Raw genomic sequence first — 17,918 nt, forward strand, 5'->3', positions numbered from 1 at the left:
TAAGAGAGGTGATGGATTCATAGGACATTCATAACTTTAGGACATAGTTACTAAATACTAATGATCATGTAATGAAGACACAAACATAGATAAGCACTTAACATAGAAAACAAAAAACAGAGAATGTAAGAACAAGGAATGAGTCCACCTTAGTGATGGTGGCGTTTCCTTCTTGAGGAACCAATGATGTCCTTGAGCTCTTCTATGTCCCTTCCTTGTCTTTGTTGCTCCTCCCTCATTGCTTTTTGATCTTCTCTTATTTCATGAAGGATGATGGAGTGCTCTTGATGTTCCACCCTTAATTGTCCCATGTTGGAACTTAATTCTCCTAGGGAGGTGTTGATTTGCTCCCAATAGTTTTGTGGAGGAAAATGCATTTGAGGCATCTCCGGGATCTCATGGTGATGAGCTTCATGCGTCTCTTGAGATTCATGAATGGGCTCTCTTGCTTGCTCCATCCTTTTCTTAGTGATGGGCTTCTCTTCCTCAATGGGAATGTCTCCTTCTATGAAAGCTTCAACTGAGTAACATAGATGGCAAATAAGATGAGGAAAAGCTAGCCTTGCCATGGGAGGACTTTTCGGCTATTTTGTAGAGTTCAAGGGAGATGACTTCATGAACTTCTACTTCCTCTCCAATCATGATGCTATGAATCATGATTGCCCGATCCACAGTAACTTCAGATCGGTTGCTAGTGGGGATGATGGAGCGTTGGATGAACTCTAACCATCCTCTAGCCACAGGCTTGAGGTCCAATCTTCTTAGTTGAACTGGCTTGCCTTTGGAGTCAATCTTCCATTGAGCTCCTTCCACACATATGTCCATGAGGACTTGGTCCAACCTTTGATTAAAGTTGACCCTTCTAGTGTAGGGGTGTGCATCTCCTTGCATTGTAGGCAAGTTAAACGCCAATCTCACATTCTCCAGACTAAAATCTAAGTATTTCCCCCGAACTATTGTAATATAATTCTTTGGGTTTGGGTTCTTACTTTGATCATGGTTCCTAGTGATCCATACATTGGCATAAAACTCTTGAACCATTAGGATGCCGACTTGTTGGATGGGGTTTGTTAGAACTTCCCAACCTCTTTTTTGGATTTTATGTCGGATCTCCGGATACTCATTCTTCTTGAGCTTGAAAGGGACCTCGGAGATCACCTTCTTCTTGGCCACAATATCATAGAAGTGGTCTTGATGAGCTTTGGAGATGAATCTTTCCATCTCCCATGACTCGGAGGTGGAAGCTTTTGTCTTCCCTTTCCCTTTTCTAGAGGATTCTCCGGTCTTGGGTGCCATCAATGGTAATGGAAAAACAAAAAGCTTATGCTTTTACCACACCAAACTTAGAATATTGCTCGCCCTCGAGCAAGAGAAGAAAGAATAGATGAAGAAAAGGAAGAAAATATGGAGGAGAGGGGGGAGGGGTGTATTCGGCCAAGAAGGGGAAGAGAGGGTTGTGTTGTGTGAAAATGAAGAAGAATGGAGGGCTTTATATAGGGAAGGGAGGGGGGGTAAGGTTCGGCTATAAGCGTGGGTTTTGGGTGGGAAATTGATTTTGAATTTTAAAGGTAGGTGGGGTTTATGAGGTAGGTTTATGGGGAAGAGTGGATGGATGTGAGTGGTGAAGTGGTTATAGGGAAGAGAGATTGAGGTGATTGGTGAAGAGTTTTGGGGAAGAGTGTTTATGGGATTATGTGAAAGAGGGGTGAGAAGAAGTGAGTGGAGGTAGGTGGGGATCCTGTGGGGTCCACAGATCCTAAGGTGTTCAAGGATTTACATCCTTGCACCAAATTAGGCATGCAAAATGCCCTTGCACACAACTCTGGGCGTTCAGCGCCAGATCGGTGCTTGTTCTGGGCATTGAACGCCCATTTGTTGCCCATTTCTGGCGTTGAACGCCAGAACCATGCTTGTTCTGGGCGTTCAGCGCCAGCTCTTCTCCAGGGTGCAATTCTGGCATTCAAACGCCCAGATGCTGCCCATTTTGGGCGTTCAGCGCCAGAACCATGCTCTGTTCTGGCGTTGAACGCCAGCCAGATGCTTCTTACTGGCGTTTAAACGCCAGTAAGGTCTTCCTCCAGGGTGTGATTTTTCTTCTGCTGTTTTTGATTCCGTTTTCAATTTTTATATTTATTTTGTGACTCCACATGATCATGAACCTAATAAAACATGAAAGAACAAGAAAAATAAAATTAGATAAATAAAAATTGGGTTGCCTCCCAACAAGTGCTTCTTTAATGTCAATAGCTTGACAGTGGGCTCTCATGGAGCCTCACAGATGTTCAGAGCATTGTTGAGACTTCCCAACACCAAACTTAGAGTTTGACTGTGGGGGCTCTGGTTGACTCTGTTTTGAGAGAAGCTTACTGTGCCTCTTTTCCATGTTTACAGAAGGGTAACCTTGAGTTGTAAACATAAGGGAGTCCTCATTCAATTGAAGGACTAATTCACCTCTGTCAACATCAATCACAGCTCTTGCTGTGGCTAGAAAAGGTCTTCCAAGGATGATGGATTAATCCTCATCCTTCCCAGTATCAAGGATTATGAAATCAGCAGGGATGTAAAGGCCTTCAACCTTTACTAACACGTCCTCTACTTGTCCATAAGCCTGTTTTCTTGAATTGTCTGCCATCTCTAATGAGATTTTAGTAGCTTGCACCCCAAAGATTCCCAGTTTCTCTATTACAGAGAGGGGCATGAGGTTTATCCCTGAACCAAGGTCACACAGAGCCTTTTCAAAGATCATGTTGCCTATGGTACAAGGTATTACGAACTTTCCAGGATCCTGTTTCTTCTGAGGCAATGTCAGTTGATACAGATCACTTAGTTCATTGGTGAACAAGGGAGGTTCATCTTCCCAAGTCTCAATACCAAATAATTTGGCATTCAGCTTCATGATTGCACCAAGGTACTTGGTAACTTGCTCTTCAGTAACATCCTCATTCTCTTCAGAAGATGAATACTCGTCAGAGCTCATGAAGGGCATAAGGAGGTTCAATAGAATCTCTATGGTCTCTAGATGAGTCTCAGATTCCTTTGGTTCCTCAAAAAGAAACTCCTTATTGATCACTGGACGTCTCAGGAGGCCTTCCTCACTGGGATTTACGTCCTTCCCTTCCTCTCCAGGTTCGGCCGTGTTGACTATGTCAATGGCCTTGCACTCTCCTTTTGGATTTTCTTCTGTGTTGCTTGGGAGAGTACTAGGAGGGATTTCAGTGATCCTTTTACTCAGCTAGCCCACTTGTGCCTCCAAATTTCTAATGGAGGACCTTGTTTCATTCATGAAACTTACAGTGGCCTTAGATAGATCAGAGACTAAGTTTGCTAAATTAGAGGTATTTTGTTCAGAGTTCTCTGTCTGTTGCTGAGTGGATGATGGAAAAAGTTTACTATTGTTAAACCTATTTCTTTCACCATTATTAAAGCCTTGTTGAGGCTTTTGTTGATCCTTCCATGAGAGATTTGGGTGATTTCTCCATGAGGGGTTATAGGTGTTTCCATAAGGTTCACCCATGTAATTCACCTCTGCTATTGCAGGGTTCTCAGGATCATAGGCCTCTTCTTCAGAAGGCGCCTCTTGAGTACTGTTGGATGCAGCTTGCATTCCATTCAGACTCTGAGAAATCATATTAACTTGCTGAGTCAATAGTTTATTCTGAGCCAATATGGCTTTCAGAGTATCAATTTCAAGAACTCCCTTCTTCATAGGCGTCCCATTACTCACATGATTCCTCTCAGAAGTGTACATGAACTGGTTATTAGCAACCATGTCAATGAGTTCTTGAGCTTCTGCAGGTGTTTTCTTTAGGTGAATGGATCCACCTGCAGAGGTATCTAATGACATTTTAGCTAACTCAGACAGACCATCATAGAATATGTCCAGGATGGTCCATTCTGAAAGCATGTCAGAAGGACACTTTTTGGTCAGTTCTTTGTATCTCTCCCAAGCTTCATAGAGGAATTCACCTTCTTTCTGTCTGAAGGTCTGAACATCCACTCCAAGCTTACTTAGCTTTTGAGGAGGAAAGAACTTGGCTAAGAAAGCCTTGACCAGCTGATCCCAAGAGTTCAGGCTATCCTTAGGTTGAGAGTCCAACCATATTCTAGCTCTGTCTCTCACAGCAAAAGGGAAAAGCATGAGCCTGTAGACTTCAGGATCTACTCCATTAGTCTTAACAGTATCACATATCTGCAAGAATTCAGTTATGAACTGAAAAGGATCTTCGGATGGAAGTCCATGAATCTTGCAGTTCTGCTGCATCAGAGAAACTAATTGAGGTTTAAGCTCAAAATTGTTTGCTCCAATGGCAGGAATGGAGATGCTTCTTCCATGTAAATTGGAATTAGGTGCAGTAAAGTCACGAAGCATCCTCCTTGCATTATTATTATTTTCGGCTGCCATCTCCTCTTCCTGTTCGAAAATTTCTGAAAGGTGCTTGCTGGATTGTTGTAATTTAGCTTCTCTTAGTTTCCTCTTCAGAGTCCTTTCAGGTTCTGGATCTGCTTCAACAAGAATATTCTTGTCCTTGCTCCTGCTCATATGAAAAAGAGGGACAGAAAAATAATAATAATAGGGGTTCTTTTTACCATAGTATAGAGGTCCCTGTGTGAGTAGAAGAAAAGAAGAAGAAAAGAATGTAATGTAAGAAAAGAAACACAAGGGTGAGGAGAGGTTGAAAAAGGACTACAGATGCTGTTTGATTCTGACCTTCCTGCACTCAGAGTGGATTTTCTGGAGCTACAAAAGCCCAATTGGCGCGCTCTCAATTGAGTTAGAAAGTAGACATCTTGGGCTTTCCAGCAATATATAATAGTTCATACTTTGCCCAAGATTTGATGGCCCAAACAGGCGTTCCAAGTCAGCTCAAGAATTCTGGCGTTTAACTCCAAAACTGGCACAAAAGTTGGAGTTAAACGCCCAAACTAGCACAAAAGCTGGCGTTTAACTCCAAGAAAAGTCTCTACACATGGAAGCTTCAATGCTCAGCCCAAGCACACACCAAGTGGGCCCAGAAGAAGATTTCTGCATTAATTACTCATTTCTGTAACCCTAGGCTACTAGTTTTCTATAAATAGGACCTTTTGCTATTGTATTTGAGATCTTTGATAAGTCTTATGCTATCTTAGACACGTTTGGAGGTTGGCCATTCGGCCATGCCTAGACCTTGTTCTTATGTATTTTTATCGGTGGAGTTTATACACACCATAGGTTAAGGTGTGGAGCTCTACTGTTCTTCATGAATTAATACAAGTACTATTGTTTTTCTATTCAACTCAAGTCTATTTCTTCTCCAAGATATTCATTCGCACCCAAGAACATGATGAATGTGATGATTATGTGACACTCATCACCATTCTCACCTATGAATGCGTGACTGACAACCACTTCCGTTCTACATGCAAACAAGCTTGAATGTGTATCTCTTGGGTTTCTAATCTAAGGTTGGAACCTTCGTGGTATAGGCTAGAATTATTGGCGGCCATTCCTGAGATCCGGAACGTCTAAACCTTATCTGTGATATTCTGAGTAGGATATGGGAAGGGATGGCTGTGACGAGCTTCAAACTCGCGATTGTTGGGCGTGTGACAGACGCAAAAGGATCAATGGATCCTATTCCAACATGATCGAGAACCGACAGATGATTAGCCGTGCGGTGACAGCGCATTTGGAACGTTTTCACTAAGAGGACGGGAAGTAGCCATTGACAATGGTGATGCCCAACATAAAGCTTGCCATGGAAAGGAGTATGAATGATTGGAAGAAGGCAATAGGAAAGCAGAGGTTCAGGAGGAACAAAGCATCTTCATACGCTTATCTGAAATTCCAACCAAAGAATTACATAAGTATCTCTATCTTTATGCTTTATTTATATTTTAATTATCAATTCTCCATCACCATCTGAATTAAGCCTGACTGAGATTTACAAGGTGACCATAGCTTGCTTCAAGCCGACAGTCTCAGTGGGATCGACCTTTACTCACGTAAGGTTTATTACTTGGACGACCCAGTGCACTTGCTGGTTAGTTGTGCGGAATTGTGACAAAGTGTGATTCACGTTTAAGAGCTCCAAGTCCTTTGGCGCCATTGTTGATGATCACAATTTCGTGCACCAAGTTTTTGGCGCCGTTGCCGGGGATTGTTCGAGTTTGGACAACTGACGGTTCATCTTGTTGCTTAGATTAGGTACTTTTCTTTTTATTTTTCAGAATTTTAAGAATGAATTCTAGAGTTTCAAGGTGATGTTCTTATCATCACAAAAGCTGATTGATTCTCATCAATTTAGCTGCTGAATGTAATGTCCTGCTGAAGCTTGGCCAACCATGTCTAATCTTTTTAGACTGAAGCTTTAGACTAACATTGCATGATTCCTGGAATTCTTATTAAAAGTTTTGAATCCCTTTATTTTCTTTTCCATATAAGTTTCAAAAATCACAAAATTTTTTTTATAAAATCATAAAATAAAAAAACATTTTATGTTTCTTGTTTGAATCTAGTATCAATTTTTAAGTTTGGTGTCAATTGCATTCTTCTTGCATTTTTCGAAAACATGCAATATGTTCTTCATTAATCTTCAAGTTGTTCTTGATGATTTCATTGCTCTGATCTTTAAATTCTCTTGTTTTGTGTGTTTTGTTGTTTCTCATATGCATTCTCAATATGTTAGTGTCCCCTATATGAAAATTTTTAAGTTTGGTGTCCTGCATGCATTGTCTGTTTGATTTGAGTTTCCTAAGATTAATTATATTTTGATTGTTTCTCATCATTAAAAAATTCAACAAAAAATCTTAAAACTATGTCTTTTCAAGTCAATAATACAGAGAATTAAAGATTCAGAACATTCAGCAGAGGAATCAAACAGAAAAAGCTGGGCATTCAAAACGCCCAGTGAAGAAGGAAAACCGGCATTTAAACGCCAGCCAGGGTACCTGGCTGGGCGTTTAACGCCCAAAAAGGTAGCATTTTGGGCGTTAAACGCCAGAATGGATGCCATTCTGGACGTTTAACGCCAGGATGACACTAGAGGAAAGATTTTGTTTTTAACTCAAATTTTTTTTCAAATCTTCGTAATTTTTCAAAATCAAATCTTTTTCAAATCATGTCTTTTCAATCATATCTCTTCAAAATCAATTTCTTTCCATTTTTTATTATTTTCGAAAATCCTTGTTATAATTAATGATTTACTTCAAAATTTTCTAGTTGTTACTTGCCTATTAGGAAAGGATCAAAAGTTTTAATTCTAGAATCATATCTTCTAATTTCTTGTTAGTCAAGTAATCAACTTTAATTTTAAAACTTTCTTTTTTTAAATTGATTTTCAATCATATCTTCTCAATCATATCTTTTCAATCGCATCTTTTCAAAATCAACTCTCAATCATATCTTTTTGATTTCTAATTTCAAAATCTTTTTCAAAAATCACTTAATTTCTTTCCAAATCTTAATTTTCGAAAATCTCAATCAAATTTTCAAATTTCTTTTTATTATTTCAAAATCTTCTTAATTTATTTTCGAAAATTCTTCCCCTCTTCTCATATCCTTCTATTCAAGGGACTAACACTCATCCTCAAGGTGCAATTCAAACTCTATCCTTCTTTATATGTTCGAATTCTCTTCTATCTACATCCTCCTTCTATTCTTCTTTTCCTATGACACCTCAAGGAATCTCTATACTGTGACATAGAGGATTCCCTACTTTCTTGTTCTCTTCTCTTTCATATGAGCAGGAACAAAGATAAAGGCATACTTGTTCAAGCTGATCCTAAACCTGAAAGGACCTTGAAGAGAAAACTAAGAGAAGCTAAAGCACAATTCTCTCTAGAGGGCCTAACAGAGCTTTTCAAAGAAGAAGAAACCATGGCAGCCGAAAACAACAATGCCAACAATGCAAGAAAGGTGCTTGGTGACTTTACTGCACCTACTCCCGACTTCTATGGGAGAAGCATCTCAATCCCTGCCATTGGAGCAAACAACTTTGAGCTTAAGCCTGAATTAGTTTCTCTAATGCAACAGAATTGCAAGTTTCATGGACTTCCATTGGAAGATCCTCATCAGTTCTTAGCTGAATTCGTGCAAATCTGTGACACTGTCAAGACCAATGGGGTTGACCCTGAAGTCTATAGACTTATGCTTTTTCCTTTTTCTGTAAGATACAGAGCTAGGACATGGTTGGATTCACAACCTAAAGAAAGCCTGAACTCTTGGGAAAAGCTAGTCAATACCTTCTTGGCAAAGTTCTTTCCACCTCAAAAATTGAGCAAGCTTGGGAAAGATACAAGCAATTGATCAGAAGGTGCCCTTCTGACATGCTTTCAGAATGGAGCATCATAGGTATTTTCTATGATGGTCTGTCTGAACTATGCAAGATGTCATTGGATAGCTCTGCTGGAGGATCTCTTCATCTGAAGAAGACGCCTGTAGAAGCTCAGGAACTCATTGAAATAGATACAAATAACCAATTCATGTACACTTCTGAAAGGAATCCTGTGAATAATGGGACAAATCAGAAGAAAGGAGTTCTTGAAATTGATACTCTGAATGCCATATTGGCTCAGAATAAAATATTAACTCAGCAAGTCAATATGATTTCTCAGAGTCTGTCTAGAATGCAAGCTGCACCAGGCAGTACTAAGGAAGCTTCCTCTGAAGAAGAAGCTTATGATCCTGAGAACCCAGCAATGAAAGAGGTGAATTACATGGGAGAACCCTATGGAAACACCTATAATCCTTCATGGAGAAATCATCCAAATCTCTCATGGAAGGATCAACAGAAACCTCAACAAGGTTTCAACAACAATAATGGTGGAAGAAACAGGTTTAGCAAAAGCAAGCCTTTTCCATCATCTTCTCAGCAACAGACAGAGAATTCTAAGCAAAGCCACTCTGACTTAGCAACCATTGTCTCTGATCTACTTAAAACCACTCAAAGTTTCATGACTGAAACAAGGTCCTCCATTAGAAATTTGGAGGCACAAGTGGGTCAACTGAGTAAGAAAATTACTGAACTCCCTCCTAGTACACTCCCAAGCAATACAGAAGAGAATCCAATGAGAGAGTGCAAGGCCATAAACACGTCTCACATAGCCGAACCTAGAGAGGTGGAAGAGGCAGTGATCTCCACTGAGGAAGACCTCAATGGACTTCCACTGACCTCCATGGAGTTCCCTAATGAGGAACCATGGGAATCTGAGGCTCACACTGAGACCATAGAGATTCCATTGAATTTACTTCTGCCATTCATGAGCTCTGATGAATATTCCTCCTTTGAAGAAGATGAAGATGTTACTGAAGAGCAAGTTGCTAAGTACCTTGGAGCAATCATGAAGCTAAATTCCAGGTTATTTAGTAATGAGACTTGGGAGGATGAACCTCCATTGCTCATCAAAGAACTGGATGACTTGACTAGGTAGAGATTACCTCTGAAGAGACAAGACCCTGGAAAGTTCTCAATACCTTGTACCATAGGCACCATGACCTTTGAAAAGGCTCTGTGTGACCTGGGATCAAGTATAAACCTTATGCCTCTCTCTGTAATGGAGAAGCTGGGGATCATTGAGGTACAAGCTGCAAGAATCTCACTAGAGATGGTAGACAATTCAAAGAAACAGGCTTATGGACTTGTAGAAGATGTCTTGGTAAAGGTTGAAGACCATTACATCCCTGCTGATTTTATAATCCTAGAGATTGGAAAGTGTATGGATGAATCCATCATCCTTGGCAGACCCTTCCTAGCCACAGCAATAGCTGTGATTGATGTTGACAGAGGAGAATTGATCATTCAAGTGAATGAAGACTCCCTTGTGTTTAAAGCTCAAGGATACCCCTCTGTCAGAATGGAGAGGAAGCATGAAGAGCTTCTCTCAATACAGAGTCAAACAGAGCCTCCACAGTCAAACTCTAAGTTTGGTGTTGGGAGGTTCCAACATTGCTCTGAACATCTGTGAGGCTCCATGAGAGCCTACTGTCAAGCTATTGACATTAAAGAAGTGCTTGTTGGGAGGCAACCCAATCTTTAATTATCTATGTTAAATTTCTATTTTCTTTTGTTATTTTATGTTTTCTATAGGTTGATGATCATGTGAAGTCACAAAAATAATTGAAAAAGCAAAAACAAAAGAAAAAATAGAATGAAAAACAAAACACCCTGGAGGAAAAACTTACTGGCATTTAAACGCCAGTAAGGGTAGCAGAATGGGCGTTAAACGCCCAGTCTGGCACCATTCTGGGTGTTTAACGCCAGAAATGGGCACCAGACTGGCGTTTAACGCCCGTAATGGGCAAGAAGCTGGCGTTAAACGCCAAAAATGGGCAGCAGCCTGGCGTTTAACGCCAGGATTGGCAGCAAGGGGCATTTTGCATGCCACATGGTACAGGGATGAGAAATCCTTGACACCTCAGGATCTGTGGACCCCACAGGATTCCCACCTACCCCACCTCTCTCTCTCTTCTTCACCCATACACCAATCACCTCAATACCTCTTCCCCAAACACCCCTCACCTATCAAATCCCGCCATTCTCTTCACCACTCACATCCATCCTTCATAAAACCCCACTACCTCACCATTCAAATTCAAACCACTTTTCCACCCAAACCCACCCATAATGGCCGAACCATACCCCCCTCTCCACTCCTATATAAACCCGTCTTCACTCCTTCATTTTCACACAACCTAAACACTACTTCTCCCCCTTGGCCGAAACACAAAGCCCCCTCCATCTCCTTTATTTCTTCTTCTTCTACTCTCTTCTTTCTTCTTTTGCTCGGGGACGAGCAACCTTCTAAGTTTGGTGTGGTAAAAGCTAAAGCTTTTTGTTTTTCCATAACCATTTATGGCACCAAGGGCCGGAGAAACCTCTAGAAAGAAGGGAAGGCAAAAGCTTCCACCTTCTAGTCATGGGAGATGGAGAGATTATTCTCAAAGGTACATCAAGACCACTTCTATGAAGTTGTGGCTAAGAAGAAGGTGATCCTCGAGGTCCCTTTTAAGCTAAAAAAGGGCGAATATCCGGAGATTCGACATGAGATCCGAAGAAGAGGTTGGGAAGTTCTCACCAACCCCATTCAACAAGTTGGAATCTTAATGGTTCAAGAGTTCTATGCCAATGCATGGATCACCAAGAACCATGATCAAAGTGTGAACCCGGATCCTAAGAATTGGCTTACAATGGTCCGGGGGAAATACTTAGATTTTAGTCCGGAAAATGTAAGGTTGGCGTTCAACTTGCCCATGATACAAGGAGATGCACACCCATACACTAGAAGGGTCAACTTTGATTAAAGGTTGGACCAAGTTCTCATGGACATATGTGAAGAGGGCGCTCAATGGAAGAGAGATTCAAGAGGGAAGCCGGTTCATCTAAGAAGGCATGACCTCAAGCCCGTGGCTAGGGGATGGTTGGAGTTCATCCAACGCTCAGTCATTCCTACTAGCAATCGGTCTGAAGTTACTATAGACTGGGCTATCATGATTCATAGCATCATGATTAGAGAGGAAGTTGAAATTCATGAGGTTATATCCCAAGAACTCTACAAGGTGGCGGACAAGTCCTCTACTATGGCAAGGTTAGCCTTCCCTCATCTTATTTGTCACCTCTACAATTCAGCTGGAATTGACATAGAGGAAGACATCCTCATTGATGAGGACAAGCCCATCACTAAAAAAAGGATGGAGCAAATGAGAGAACCTCACCAAGAGCATGAGGAAACTCGTCATCATGAAATCCCTGAGATACCTCAAGGGATGCATTTTCCTCCACAAAACTATTGGGAGCAAATCAACACCTCCCTAGGAGAATTAAGTTCCAACATGGGACAACTAAGGGTGGAGCACCAAGAGCATTCCATCCTCCTCCATGAAATTAGGGAAGACCAAAGAACCATGAGAGAGGAACAACAAAGGCAAGGGAGAGACATTGAGGAGCTCAAGCACTCCATAGGATCTTCAAGAGGAAGTACAAGCCACCATCACTAAGGTGGACCCGTTCTTTAATTTCCTTGTTCTTTATTTTCTGTTTTTTGAAAATTGTGCTTTATGTTTATTTATATTTGTGTCTTTATTACATGATCATTAGTGTCTAAGTGTCTATGCCTCAAAGTTATGAAAATGAATCCATCACCTTTCTTAAATGAAAAATGTTTTTAATTGAAAAAGAAAAAGAAGTGCATGAATTTCAAATTTTAAAACAGTTTAGTTATTTTGATGTGGTGGCAATACTATTGTTTTTCTGAATGAATGCTTGAACAGTAGTGCATATTTTTGAATTTGTTGTTTAAAGAATGTTAAAATTGTTGGCTCTTGAAAGAATGATGGGAAAAGGAGAAATGTTATCTGATGATCTGAAAAATCATAAAATTGATTCTTGAAGCAAGAAAAAGTAGTGAAAAGCTTGCAGAAAAAAAAAAGAAAAAAGATAAAGATAAAGAAAAAGCAAGCAGAAAAAGCCAATACCCCTTTAAACCAAAAGGCAAGGGTGATAAAAAGGGATCCAAGGCTTTGAGCATCAGTGGATAGGAGGGCCCACAGGAATAAAATCCTGGCCTAAGCGGCTAAACCAAGCTGTCCCTAACCATGTGCTTGTGGCGTGAAGGTGTCAAGTGAAAACTTGAGACTGAGCGGTTAAAGTCGTGGTCCAAAAGCAAAATGAGTGTGCTTAAGAGCTCTGGACACCTCTAATTGGGGACTCTAGCAAAGCTGAGTCACAATCTAAAAAGGTTCACCCAGGTATGTGTTTGTGGCATTTATGTATCTGGTGGTAATACTGGAAAACAAAATGCTTAGGGTCACAGCCAAGACTCATAAAGTAGCTGTGTTCAAGAATCAACATACTTAACTAGGAGAATCAATAACACTATCTGGATTCTGAGTTCCTATAGAAGCCAATCATTCTGAACTTCAAAGGATAAAGTGAGATGCCAAAACTGTTCAGAAGCAAAAAGCTAAAAGCCCCGCTCATCTAATTAATACTGATCTTCATAGATGTTTTTGGAATTCTTTGTATATTCTCTTCTTTTTATCCTATTTGATTTTCAGTTGCTTGGGGACAAGCAACAATTTAAGTTTGGTGTTGTGATGAGCGGATAATTTATACGCTTTTTGGCATTATTTTTAGTATATTTTTTGTATATTTTAGTTAGTTTTTATTATGTTTTTATTAGTTTTTAAATAAAAATCACTCTTCTGGACTTTAATATGAGTTTGTGTGTTTTTCTGTGATTTTAGATATTTTCTGGCTGAAATTGAGGGATCTGAGCAAAAATCAGATTCAGAGGCTGAAAAAGGACTGCAGATGCTGTTAGATTCTGACCTCCCTGTACTCAGAGTGGATTTTCTGGAGCTACAAAAGCCCAATTGGCGCGCTCTCAATTGAGTTAGAAAGTAGACATCTTGGGCTTTCCAGCAATATATAATAGTTCATACTTTGCCCAAGATTTGATGGCCCAAACAGGCGTTCCAAGTCAGCTCAAGAATTCTGGCGTTTAACTCCAAAACTGGCACAAAAGTTGGAGTTAAACGCCCAAACTAGCACAAAAGCTGGCGTTTAACTCCAAGAAAAGTCTCTACACATGGAAGCTTCAATGCTCAGCCCAAGCACACACCAAGTGGGCCCAGAAGAAGATTTCTGCATTAATTACTCATTTCTGTAACCCTAGGCTACTAGTTTTCTATAAATAGGACCTTTTACTATTGTATTTGAGATCTTTGATAAGTCTTATGCTATCTTAGACACGTTTGGAGGTTGGACGTTCGGCCATGCCTAGACCTTGTTCTTATGTATTTTTATCGGTGGAGTTTATACACACCATAGGTTAAGGTGTGGAGCTCTACTGTTCTTCATGAATTAATACAAGTACTATTGTTTTTCTATTCAACTCAAGTCTATTTCTTCTCCAAGATATTCATTCGCACCCAAGAACATGATGAATGTGATGATTATGTGACACTCATCACCATTCTCACCTATGAATGCGTGACTGACAACCACTTCCGTTCTACATGCAAACAAGCTTGAATGTGTATCTCTTGGGTTTCTAATCTAAGGTTGGAACCTTCGTGGTATAGGCTAGAATTATTGGCGGCCATTCCTGAGATCCGGAACGTCTAAACCTTATCTGTGATATTCTGAGTAGGATATGGGAAGGGATGGCTGTGACGAGCTTCAAACTCGCGATTGTTGGGCGTGTGACAGACGCAAAAGGATCAATGGATCCTATTCCAACATGATCGAGAACCGACAGATGATTAGCCGTGCGGTGACAGCGCATTTGGAACGTTTTCACTAAGAGGACGGGAAGTAGCCATTGACAATGGTGATGCCCAACATAAAGCTTGCCACGGAAAGGAGTATGAATGATTGGAAGAAGGCAATAGGAAAGCAGAGGTTCAGGAGGAACAAAGCATCTTCATACGCTTATCCGAAATTCCAACCAAAGAATTACATAAGTATCTCTATCTTTATGCTTTATTTATATTTTAATTATCAATTCTCCATCACCATCTGAATTAAGGCTGACTGAGATTTACAAGATGACCATAGCTTGCTTCAAGCCGACAGTCTCAGTGGGATCGACCTTTACTCACGTAAGGTTTATTACTTGGACGACCCAGTGCACTTGCTGGTTAGTTGTGCGGAATTGTGACAAAGTGTGATTCACGTTTAAGAGCTCCAAGTCCTTTGGCGCCATTGTTGATGATCACAATTTCGTGCACCAAGTTTTTGGCGCCGTTGCCGGGGATTGTTCGAGTTTGGACAACTGACGGTTCATCTTGTTGCTTAGATTAGGTACTTTTCTTTTTATTTTTCAGAATTTTAAGAATGAATTCTAGAGTTTCAAGGTGATGTTCTTATCATCACAAAAGCTGATTGATTCTCATCAATTTAGCTGCTGAATGTAATGTCCTGCTGAAGCTTGGCCAACCATGTCTAATCTTTTTAGACTGAAGCTTTAGACTAACATTGCATGATTCCTGGAATTCTTATTAAAAGTTTTGAATCCCTTTATTTTCTTTTCCATATAAGTTTCAAAAATCACAAAATTTTTTTTATAAAATCATAAAATAAAAAAACATTTTATGTTTCTTGTTTGAGTCTAGTATCAATTTTTAAGTTTGGTGTCAATTGCATTCTTCTTGCATTTTTCGAAAACATGCAATATGTTCTTCATTAATCTTCAAGTTGTTCTTGATGATTTCATTGCTCTGATCTTTAAATTCTCTTGTTTTGTGTGTTTTGTTGTTTCTCATATGCATTCTCAATATGTTAGTGTCCCCTATATGAAAATTTTTAAGTTTGGTGTCCTGCATGCATTGTCTGTTTGATTTGAGTTTCCTAAGATTAATTATATTTTGATTGTTTCTCATCATTAAAAAATTCAACAAAAAATCTTAAAACTATGTCTTTTCAAGTCAATAATACAGAGAATTAAAGATTCAGAACATTCAGCAGAGGAATCAAACAGAAAAAGCTGGGCATTCAAAACGCCCAGTGAAGAAGGAAAACCGGCATTTAAACGCCAGCCAGGGTACCTGGCTGGGCGTTTAACGCCCAAAAAGGTAGCATTTTGGGCGTTAAACGCCAGAATGGATGCCATTCTGGACGTTTAACGCCAGGATGACACTAGAGGAAAGATTTTGTTTTTAACTCAAATTTTTTTTCAAATCTTCGTAATTTTTCAAAATCAAATCTTTTTCAAATCATGTCTTTTCAATCATATCTCTTCAAAATCAATTTCTTTCCATTTTTTATTATTTTCGAAAATCCTTGTTATAATTAATGATTTACTTCAAAATTTTCTAGTTGTTACTTGCCTATTAGGAAAGGATCAAAAGTTTTAATTCTAGAATCATATCTTCTAATTTCTTGTTAGTCAAGTAATCAACTTTAATTTTAAAACTTTCTTTTTTTAAATTGATTTTCAATCATATCTTCTCAATCATATCTTTTCAATCGCATCTTTTCAAAATCAACTCTCAATCATATCTTTTTGATTTCTAATTTCAAAATCTTTTTCAAAAATCACTTAATTTCTTTCCAAATCTTAATTTTCGAAAATCTCAATCAAATTTTCAAATTTCTTTTTATTATTTCAAAATCTTCTTAATTTATTTTCGAAAATTCTTCCCCTCTTCTCATATCCTTCTATTCAAGGGACTAACACTCATCCTCAAGGTGCAATTCAAACTCTATCCTTCTTTATATGTTCGAATTCTCTTCTATCTACATCCTCCTTCTATTCTTCTTTTCCTATGACACCTCAAGGAATCTCTATACTGTGACATAGAGGATTCCCTACTTTCTTGTTCTCTTCTCTTTCATATGAGCAGGAACAAAGATAAAGGCATACTTGTTCAAGCTGATCCTAAACCTGAAAGGACCTTGAAGAGAAAACTAAGAGAAGCTAAAGCACAATTCTCTCTAGAGGGCCTAACAGAGCTTTTCAAAGAAGAAGAAACCATGGCAGCCGAAAATAACAATGCCAACAATGCAAGAAAGGTGCTTGGTGACTTTACTGCACCTACTCTCAACTTCTATGGGAGAAGCATCTCAATCCCTGCCATTGGAGCAAACAACTTTGAGCTTAAGCCTGAATTAGTTTCTCTAATGCAACAGAATTGCAAGTTTCATGGACTTCCATTGGAAGATCCTCATCAGTTCTTAGCTGAATTCGTGCAAATCTGTGACACTGTCAAGACCAATGGGGTTGACCCTGAAGTCTATAGACTTATGCTTTTTCCTTTTGCTGTAAGAGACAGAGCTAGGACATGGTTGGATTCACAACCTAAAGAAAGCCTGAACTCTTGGGAAAAGCTAGTCAATGCCTTCTTGGCAAAGTTCTTTCCACCTCAAAAATTGAGCAAGCTTAGAGTGGAAGTCCAAACCTTCAGACAGAAGAAAGGTGAATCCCTCTATGAAGCTTGGGAAAGATACAAGCAATTGATCAGAAGGTGCCCTTCTGACATGCTTTCAGAATGGAGCATCATAGGTATTTTCTATGATGGTCTGTCTGAAGTATGCAAGATGTCATTGGATAGCTCTGCTGGAGGATCTCTTCATCTGAAGAAGACGCCTGCAGAAGCTCAGGAACTCATTAAAATGGATACAAATAACCAATTCATGTACACTTCTGAAAGGAATCCTGTGAATAATGGGACAAATCAGAAGAAACGAGTTCTTGAAATTGATACTCTGAATGCCATATTGGCTCAGAATAAAATATTAACTCAGCAAGTCAATATGATTTCTCAGAGTCTGTCTAGAATGCAAGCTACACCCGGCAGTACTAAGGAAGCTTCCTCTGAAGAAGAAGCTTATGATCCTGAGAACCCAGCAATGAAAGAGGTGAATTACATGGGAGAACCGTATGGAAACACCTATAATCCTTCATGGAGAAATCATCCAAATCTCTCATGGAAGGATCAACAGAGACCTCAACAAGGTTTCAACAACAATAATGGTGGAAGAAACAGGTTTAGCAATAGCAAGCCTTTTCCATCATCTTCTCAGCAACAGACAGAGAATTCTAAGCAAAGCCACTCTAACTTAGCAACCATTGTCTCTGATCTAATTAAAACCACTCAAAGTTTCATGACTGAAACAAGGTCCTCCATTAGAAATTTGGAGGCACAAGTGGGTCAACTGAGTAAGAAAATTACTGAACTCCCTCCTAGTACTCTCCCAAGCAATACAGAAGAGAATCCAAAGAGAGAGTGCAAGGCCATAAACACGTCTCACATAGCCGAACCTAGAGAGGTGGAAGAGGCAGTGATCTCCACTGAGGAAGACCTCAATGGACTTTCACTGACCTCCATGAAGTTCCCTAATGAGGAACCATGGGAATCTGAGGCTCACATTGAGACCATAGAGATTCCATTGAATTTACTTCTGCCATTCATGAGCTCTGATGAATATTCCTCCTCTGAA

General features: G+C 39.7%; 2 non-coding genes across 2 annotated transcripts; one reads left to right on the forward strand and one right to left on the reverse strand.

Moving 5' to 3' along the window:
* Positions 1–3,898: 3,898 nt before the first annotated feature.
* On the forward strand, positions 3,899–4,006 carry LOC148576762 (small nucleolar RNA R71). The gene has a single exon (XR_015904621.1). It is a non-coding gene; the product is annotated as a small nucleolar RNA R71 (small nucleolar RNA).
* A 12,847-nt stretch (positions 4,007–16,853) lies between these two features.
* Positions 16,854–16,961, reverse strand: LOC148576763 (small nucleolar RNA R71). The gene has a single exon (XR_015903676.1). It is a non-coding gene; the product is annotated as a small nucleolar RNA R71 (small nucleolar RNA).
* Positions 16,962–17,918: the final 957 nt, after the last annotated feature.

This window comes from Arachis ipaensis, chromosome B1 (genome assembly GCF_059453495.1).
Source record: "Arachis ipaensis isolate K30076 ecotype BB chromosome B1, ASM5945349v1, whole genome shotgun sequence".
In the NCBI taxonomy this organism is placed as follows: Eukaryota; Viridiplantae; Streptophyta; class Magnoliopsida; order Fabales; family Fabaceae; genus Arachis; species Arachis ipaensis.